Consider the following 9,144-nt stretch of genomic DNA (forward strand, 5'->3'; position numbering starts at 1 on the left):
TGTAAAGTGTCTTTAACTGTGTAGACCTGAGGTAAGGATGTGACCGCGCTGAAGCGACTCCACTCTGCTGCTCACTGACCTCCTGTATGGAGGTCTAATAACCACACAGCAGTGACCAGCCACCTCCGTTTGTTCTAATGAAGCCCAGGAAGAAATGGGCATTTAACCCCGAGCAGCTCTCATCATTAGCGTTGTTTTGTTTCTTCTACCTTTAACGCCGACTGAACTGTGAGAATAAAAAGCTCGTTTTCTCCGTCTTGCCTCCCTCCGTGGTGCTGACGAGGCTGAAGCTGAAGAAGAAGCTGCAGCTCTCTCACACAGCTCGCTCTGTGACCCGACGTGGGCTGACCCTGACATTTCCCTCTCCTCTAATGCTCTTTAAATGGGCTACAGGACAACATGAGTCATGTTCGGCTCCGCAGGCGGCGATTATGAAGCAAAGAGCAGAACCACAGGGCAGGCCGAGACATTACCTCGGCGGGTCTATCCACAGATCTGCTCAGTGTTTTCTACTCCACTCCCAGCCTCTTTAGCTCTCTCACACTCTGTAATTTATGCTATTATGGCGGAAAATTAGAGCGACGCATAGAAGAGCAGAGCTGTGTTCTCCTTATCATTAGAGGTCCAGACGCAGCAGGTGCTGGAAGCCCATTATTGTCCTCCGGCAGCCCGTTAGCCGCGCTGGACATCATCGCTAACTTCCTGACTTGTTCTGTTGGACCTGTTTGTTTGAACTGATTGCTTTCTCATTGCTGACCACACACCTGCTTAATCCTCAACATAAACACTTGCTTTGTCTCCGCTCCCGCCTCTGAAGGCGTCTTTCGAGTGTTCGTGCTCGTGACGAATTTGCCAATTGCTCGTATTTGAAATGTTGCTGTTGAGTTCAGAATCTCAAATCATCCGACGGGTTTTCAGACTCACCCCCTGACAGGCTCAGAGCCTCGTACGGGTTTGGCTTCGGGCAGGAACTCAACATTTTCATGCTCTGGTCTGCAATAAATGCGTCTTTTTATGACAGGAGTCTGTGTTTGTCTGTAGCGCTGCTGGATTGGGCTCCATTGTGTTCTAAATGTGGTTCTGATCTTTTGCTCAATGCTGGAAAAACCCAGAGAGACTCACCAACATGTCATGATCACTGAATTTGCCCAACAGGTATAAAAAGACTCACACTTTGCAAGTGATTTACTTTAATACTGGCCACATCCACCAGCTCCTAAACAGCTGGTGGATTTATTAGTAGTTTGGAAGTAATTCTAAAATCACAGACCTGCTATTGCTAAATAGTGTTTCTGATCAGTTGCTTTGAGACCACAAACGGACCCACTGAGTCTGAGGCCACGTCTACACATAGCCGGTGTAGTGTTGCATATGGACCCCCTTGAAAATGGACCCGGGCTCAATATTCCACAGCAGAATATGGACCCCCGGGTTAGAGATGTTGTGATTCATTACCTGTTGAATTTTGTTGTCTATGTTCATATTTATTTATATTATTAAAATTATGAGGAGGGTCCATATTCTACGGGGGTCCATTTACAATCTTACACCGGTATTCATGAAAACGGATCTACGTTTTCAAAAATAACATCGTTCACACCAGATCGTTTACACAAACCCGCATAAACATGTCGTTAAGAGCTGCTATGAGCTGCCAGACCTACAGGGGGCAGTGTAACGAGAGCATAAAGCCATGCTAGCCAATCAGAATCCTGGAAAGGACAACAACAACGAAAACTTCTACGATAATGACTCGAGGGTGGTTTGTTTGGACCGACAGAGGAGCTGCTCCTACATGTTAACAGCCATTTCTATCAAAGTAACCGAACCGAAACATGGTCGCACACTGATGACGCCTTTGTCGCATACTGTGACGTCAAACTCCGTCTCCGCCTGTCTACGCACAAACGTAAAGATGAAGTTTAGCTTCGTTTACGTGTACACCAAAGGACCAGACGCATCGAGGTCTCACCATGTAGGCTAAACGGGGCCTGAGCTAGCCAAGACCAGGGCTCGGTTGTTAGCGATGTCACGAGCACTTAGTAGATAAAAAAGTAGTTTTACATCAACCACAGAACGGTACCTCATTTATCCTGGGAATGTCTGTTTCACTGACCTTCCTCATTCTTCTGTATTTTCAGTGAAGCAGGATGAGAGCTTTTCTTGCGGGTATTCATGAGGTTTATGAGGTTCAGAAAAAAGACTTCCTCCAGGACCAGTGTGCACCATATCATTAACAATTTCATTTTATCCAAAGCGACGTACATCTGAGAGCAGATCACATCCACACACCAGTGGAGACAGAGCTGCCATCAGGAGCAACTTCAGGTTCAGTGTCTTGCCCACGGACACTTCAACTGTGAAGGGGATGGAACCGCCAACCTTACGATCAGAGGACAACCCACTGTACCACCTGAGCCCCAGACGCCCCATGATGAACGGCAGGTTGGTTGTGATATCTGGACTTTTACTGGTGAACCTGGCTCATTTTTTGATTTTGTGCTGAAGACCAGTGTCGTCCACTGATCCCAGCCCACGTCTCTGATCATGTTTGGTACCTCTACGGTGCCACTCGGGGACTTTTGCAGGCTGTTGTACTATTTTCTCGCTCCCTGTCACATGTTCATAAGTTAGCGTTATTAGCGTGACTGCTATCATCACTCTTATACTTTTAATAATGCCAGGGCATCAATGACAACTCCTCACATCAGTGTCATTAATCCCGTCCCAACTCATCTCTTTTTTTCCCCAAATCCCTTTACATCCATCTATCACCCATCCATCCATCTATCCCCCCTTCACACCTCTCATCAGCGTGGTGCCAGGGGTCATGCTAATAAAATACAGTACTCACCATGTAATTACTATTACATACATTCCCATTTAAATGCTAATGCAGTTGGTAATTATTAGGTATATTAGACAACACACACACACACAGGCATGTGCACGCATAAGCCAGCACGTCTACAGTATGCAGCCATGTATGGAGGGATGTCGACACGGATACACACTCTCTCTCTCTCACACACACACACACACACACACGCACACCTATTAATAATAAGATGAAATTCTCCAATTATAATTAAGTCAGTGATAGCTGGATAGCCCTCCCAGTCATTAGCGGGACTACATTTCCCTTAGGTAATTATGAACATATTTCAACCCTGTGATTAAAAGATGATTCCCGACTTTTTTCTCCTTCTTCGTCTTCTTAAAATAATAGGGCTAAATAACGCGGTCCCGGGGGTTTCACAACCACAACTTTATCTGAGCCCAGAAGTACCTCTGGATCCGCCGACCCTGTGGTCTGAGGGTATCTCTGTCCAACACAAGAGCTCCGCTGGTTGTGAAGTGGCAGCACCAGTCTGATGGACCCTCCAGGGCCTGCAGAAGCCCATCACTACTGGCCAGATGTGCTCGAGGCTGCCGATATCCAAGGCACTGAGGGGGAGGAGGAGAGGGGGGCTGGCAATTTTGGCTTGGTCCTAGGAGGCACTGCACTTCTATCCATCAAGCCAAGAAGCCTGTCAGAAGCCTTGATAAGACTGCAGACTTCACCTTGAAGGATATGACACGTCTTTGAAGGAAGTAGAGATGGACCAGCGGCACCAGGCAGTACCTTTGGTGCGGTGTTCAGCTTCTCCCTGAGAGGGGTGAAAGTGCTGAAATATGGATGTTCTGGAGGAGAGAATTCGATTCCTTGACACATGAATTGTCATCTATCATATGGCCCGCTAACCCCAGAGGTCACGCCAGCAGAAGAGGCCTTTGACTCGAGCTGAGGGAGGCCAGGTGTTGGAAGACGTCCAGGAAAGAGAAGAAACTGACAGCCGGCGGAGGAGAAACGAGCACGTAGAGGTTCATATACGCTGTGTAGGTACCTCCAGTGTTACTGATTCAGTAGTTGTTGAATGGTTTTATTATTATTATAATCCATTAGTGAATGTGTTAACCTGAATCTGTCGTGTTTTAATGCTTTATGCGTTAATTTTGTTATTTAAAACAGAAGTGCTTTTATTTTGAAGGGACGTCAGACGGAAAATATGGAAACTGAAAAAACGTAACAGTAATGCCAACGGTAAAGTTAAGAGCCAAAACAATGGATAAAAGAGCGAACGGGAGACATTAATGAAGTTAACGATAACGAGGTCAAACTTGAATTGGAACAAAGCGCCACATCAGTGCAGTCCGTTTACCAGTACCAGTACCAGTACCAGCAACACGCCAGAGACTTCCAGGACCAACACACGGGTCACCTGCTCAACCTGTTGAGCGACCTGTTGCTTTTTAACTGCCACTAATCGCCATTTTAACACAGACTCGCTGCTGTCCCTTTATTATCACACCTGTCAGACTATCCTAGACTCTGTCGCCCCCTACAGGATCCACACATCTGATGACTGACAGCAGCCCTGGATGGATGAAGAGTCAACAGACTGTAGGGGAAAGACAGTATATTCTACCTGATGTGAAAAATCATCAAAGGGCAGTTAAAGAAGCTTTTCTGATTTAATTTTCAGAAATCATTCTAACCCCAGACTTCTGCTGGAGGTAATGGACTCAGCCAGCCTCCCCTCAAGGACACAAGACAACAAATGACTTATTTTCTTCTACATTCAGGACTAGAAAAAGGAATTTACACATTCATTTCCTCATGAATTGACTGCTGTAGCTTTCTGTTTGGCCTGACTGGCCTTCTGCTGCCTTTCTGAGCGTCCTCCGTTTTCAGCCGGTCTCTACAGAACTTTGTCATAAAGGACGCTTTACAAATAAAGTTAATGCTGTTGTCGGCTGCCTGGCTCACTGCCGTCTACCTTACCTCAGAGGAAGACACCAAACTCATTATATATGCTGGAGCTTACACCTATCACGGCTGTTTAAGCTGTTTATTAAATGCTAACGTGGCCACTATGGAAAACATCAGCCATGAAGGACTGGAGCCGAGTCTGGCCCTCTATGTACACATCTACAGAACTCTGGGTCCAGTCCATCATCTCTACACCTTAATCCTCACTAGGGTCGTGGGGGGCGGAGCCTATCCCAGCTGACTCAGGGTGAAGGCAGGTTCACCTGGACAGGTAACCAGTCTATCACAGGGCTACACTTAGAGACAGACAACCAAGCACACTCACATTCACACCTACGGACAATTTAGAGTTACTGGTGTCTGTGATGTACGTAAAGGCTGAAGTACGCAGGGTGAAGAGGAAAAGGGACAACCCAGGCCCATGTGGTGCTCCGGTACCGCTCACCACTGGGTCTGACACTCAGTTATGGAGGCACGCACACTAAGGAGTTCTGGTTCGGTCCACCAGAAGAGCTTCAACCTGCATGGCAGCTATCACACAACAAGATCATTTGTTAAACCAAGCATCGGCTCTGTCTACAAACTGTTTTTCCCCAGACTGCCTACAAAAGAGTCTCACTGCTGGGAACGATGTGGTCGGTCCGTTTTACTGCCCCACTGACCACCTCTGGTGCCGTGAAAATGAAAACTATATAAAACCGCAGAAAATGAAAACTTGGAGTCTTCTGGAAAAAAAAAAAAAGAAAAAGCAGAGGAACTGATGTTGCTTCAATTTTGCTTTATTGACGACGGCACAAATGCGCGCACACACACGGACACACGGGGAGCTGACAATAGCAGTAATCATCTGTGGTATGTCCACGATGAATGGTTGTCCAGGGAACGGCTGGAAATAAAGGAGCAGGCGAGGGAACAAGAAGTGATGGAGTGACCGCAGGTTTCTAAAAGAAGGATGCTCACCTGTGTGTGTGTGTGTGTGTGTGTGTGTGTGTGTGTGTGTGTGTGTGTCATCTCCAGAGAGCTAACACCACATCGCCTCACAGCCCTGCATTGATTCACAGGAAACACAGAAAGTGCTCCAATAACCACCAACTTCCAGCGCTCCCCAACACGACCCACTCTGCACCTTAAAAGCCAACATCTGCATTTAAATGTTTAGCTATCGTCGCTAATCCTCCCCGCTAAGTGCATCAGTAGAATCAGGAGCATCTGTGATATAATCAAAGTTGTTCCAGTGAGATAGGTGCACCGACATTACAGCAAAGACAAGAAGACCTTCATGAAACAACACGGAGCAGAAAGGCGTATTTGGAATCCCTGAAGGTAAAGAGGACAGCTTCAACATGTTCTACTCCTAAAATGAGGTTTTCCTCCAAGCTGTGTGATACAGGACCAGAAACACATATAAAAGCTGTTTGTGTCTGCTGGTTTGTTTACATTGCATAGAATCATGAACCAGTGTGTGGGTATGTCGCTGTGAGAGGCTTTGCTCTAACAGCCTTGTTCATATAACAGCATGAGTCGCCGCTTTGTGAGCTCTCGACTGCTCAAGCCTGGAACTGAAGTGAGACGCTGTGATGTATGTGATGTGTCCTCCACTGCAAAGGGGCCTGAGGGCCGGGATGGTCAGAAAACCCTGCTGGACTCCAGGCTTCAAACTAGTGCAGGGTGATATAAAATATTTATCACCATATACATGAGAACATGTGCGATAACGATATAACTGACAAAATACTTCAAAACTGCACAACTTTATTGGTGCAAATAAAATTTAAAAAAGAACATTTTCTTTTCCATTTAGCAAGCAGCTGTTTCTGATGTGCATTAAAGCTGTAACGTACCAAAATCTATCGTGCACACGTTATAAACTGCTTGCTGACAGTCTGTTTAATCAAAAGACATTTCACATGGAAATGGGCTGAACCATCCTGAGCAGAACAATGCATAGTGTCCACTAAAGTACAGTAGAGCTGCTTGGCAGCATAAAACTTTGCAGCCAGTTTCTTTGGTCTCACCACCACGTCAGTAGGGGGGTGTATAGCAGCGGGTCAGTATTCGGACCAACACGGTGGAAGTGGTTATCCGGACACCACCACAACAACTGACCTACTCCGATATCCGGGTCCAGGCCGACTGTGTCGGTCGATGCACTGCGTTGGTCCTCCTCCTCGGTCGCCGCCATGCTTCTCGCTCCATGTGCATTAGACCGGATGAAAACAACGCCACTGCGCTTTCACTCTAATTTTATGGAGATATTTCAATTTCACATCATCCTCTAACATTCCACCGGTATGACCGTTTAGCTATGACATGGCCCAGTCCTACTATGAGACTGAGTGCAGTCGGACAGACTGCATTTGACATCTTTTAATATAAAGCGTTATGAGTGCTTGGACGCCACCTACGCCACAGTCTTGGACTGTCAGGGACGCTGCTGGACGCCAAACATTTCATAGACAAACATGATTAGCGACTGCAAGTCATCCTGCAGGTGCTTTTGCAATACTTTCTGCAGAGCAGCTGGTGACGATGACAGACACCCTTTTAATGTCATAAAATCAAAAACAAGCAAATGGAAAAATTATTACTGGAATGAACGGTAACATGATATGAAGTGCTATCTCACCCACAAAGACCTTGGGGGTAATTTCATGAGCTGCCATCAGAGGCCTGTTTGTTCCCGTCCAATAAACACAAAGCATTGATATAGCCAACCCACACTTTGGTAATTGAGTGTTTAAAATAAAACTTGTCAATTTATTTCTGACAAGGAGGTGATATGTGCGGTAACATCTGCTGGTTTATCACCTGAACACATCAGTGCTAACACGACAGCATCTATGAACAAACACAGCACAGCAAGATGTGTAAATGAGAAGTAAAGAGACGTAGAACTCAGGCATCACAAACATCAGCTCGTCCATCCATTCAGCAGCCCATTGTGGCGAGGACGTTTCCTTCTATTCATCCGCTGACTAACCTGAAGCTTAACTCTCACCACAAAGAGACTACACCTCCCTGCTTTCTGAGTGGAGAGGCGAAAAAAACACACTGCGTCAAACAAATTGTTGTCCCCGGCTGTCTGCTCGATTTCCATGGCGTATACAACTCCACCGACTGTGACCAAACAATCGTGTTAGTTTCCTCCCACAACTCCTTTCTCTTCTGGGGCCTTACAAGGAAAATGAGCGCCCTGGTTTCTCCTCAGACGGCCCGACACATAACGGATTATTCCCCCTTCACACGCTGTTTATGTTGGAGAGCTTTTAAACTGTTAATCCTACATATTTAAAATTTAATAGGTTAGTCAGGTTTATATATGTGTAAAAATAAAAATGAAATGAATATGAACAGAAATCTGAATACACTGCCTTATAATTTCATTTGAACGTCCAGTGAAGTGGTAATATGTCATATCCTGTTATCTTCATATGCACTCCATGAGGGTCCATAACAGCATTCATTTTAATTTGGAGACGTCGTTTTACAGGGTGAGGGTTACACACATGTACACACCTGTGCATGAACACACACACACACACACACACACACACTGATACACTCCTCATACAGGAGCTAAAAGTCTGTTGCTAGAAAAAACATAAGGCTGATAATTACTGAGGGAAAGGAGAGCGACAGACAGGAGGTGGAAGTAAAACAAAAACCTAAAGAAAAGGGATTTAAACCCGCTCCTCATTCCTCCGTCCCGGTACCGGGACGTGACCACCTTCCAACAACACTACAGCCATGTGCGCATGCGCCACAATCTAATTTCCCCACAACACACACATCAACTGAAAGCTCAGAGTCTCGTCTTTCCGGCGATAGAAACGTTTCTGACCTGCAGCAACCACAGCGGTGACACAAAGAGCTTTTTATACAGAAAACAAAGTGTTAAAACTCGACTGTTCTTACTTGTGAAGGCTCTCTGCAGCTCAAACATCGGCCATTCCTCACCAGCCTGGTCTCGTTCTGTCCGGACACAACCAGTCAACATAATCCAGTAAAATAATCTGGTCCTCAACACGTGTTAGATCCTCAAAGGCACAGATTCTGCAGTAATGTCTTCCCAGCTTGAGAGCAGCTCCGGCTGTTTTATTCATTTCTTCTGGTGAAATCAGCCTGAATCTATTTCAGATCGCATTGAAAGCGCTACAGGCAGCTAGACGGAGGGCTGAGCTTTTGATTGACATGTAGTTTGGCCAATAGGAGGGCTCTGGGGGGTGACTGACACCCTGAAGAGCCAATGAGTGTCTCAGATAGTCAACCGTTACGCACAAGTCCCGCCCTTGTACAGTAAGCCAATCAGATTACAGACACTCTCTGACGTC

The sequence above is a fragment of the Stegastes partitus genome, unplaced genomic scaffold (assembly GCF_000690725.1).
Source record: "Stegastes partitus isolate 25-593 unplaced genomic scaffold, Stegastes_partitus-1.0.2 Scaffold433, whole genome shotgun sequence".
Lineage (NCBI taxonomy): Eukaryota > Metazoa > Chordata > Actinopteri > Pomacentridae > Stegastes > Stegastes partitus.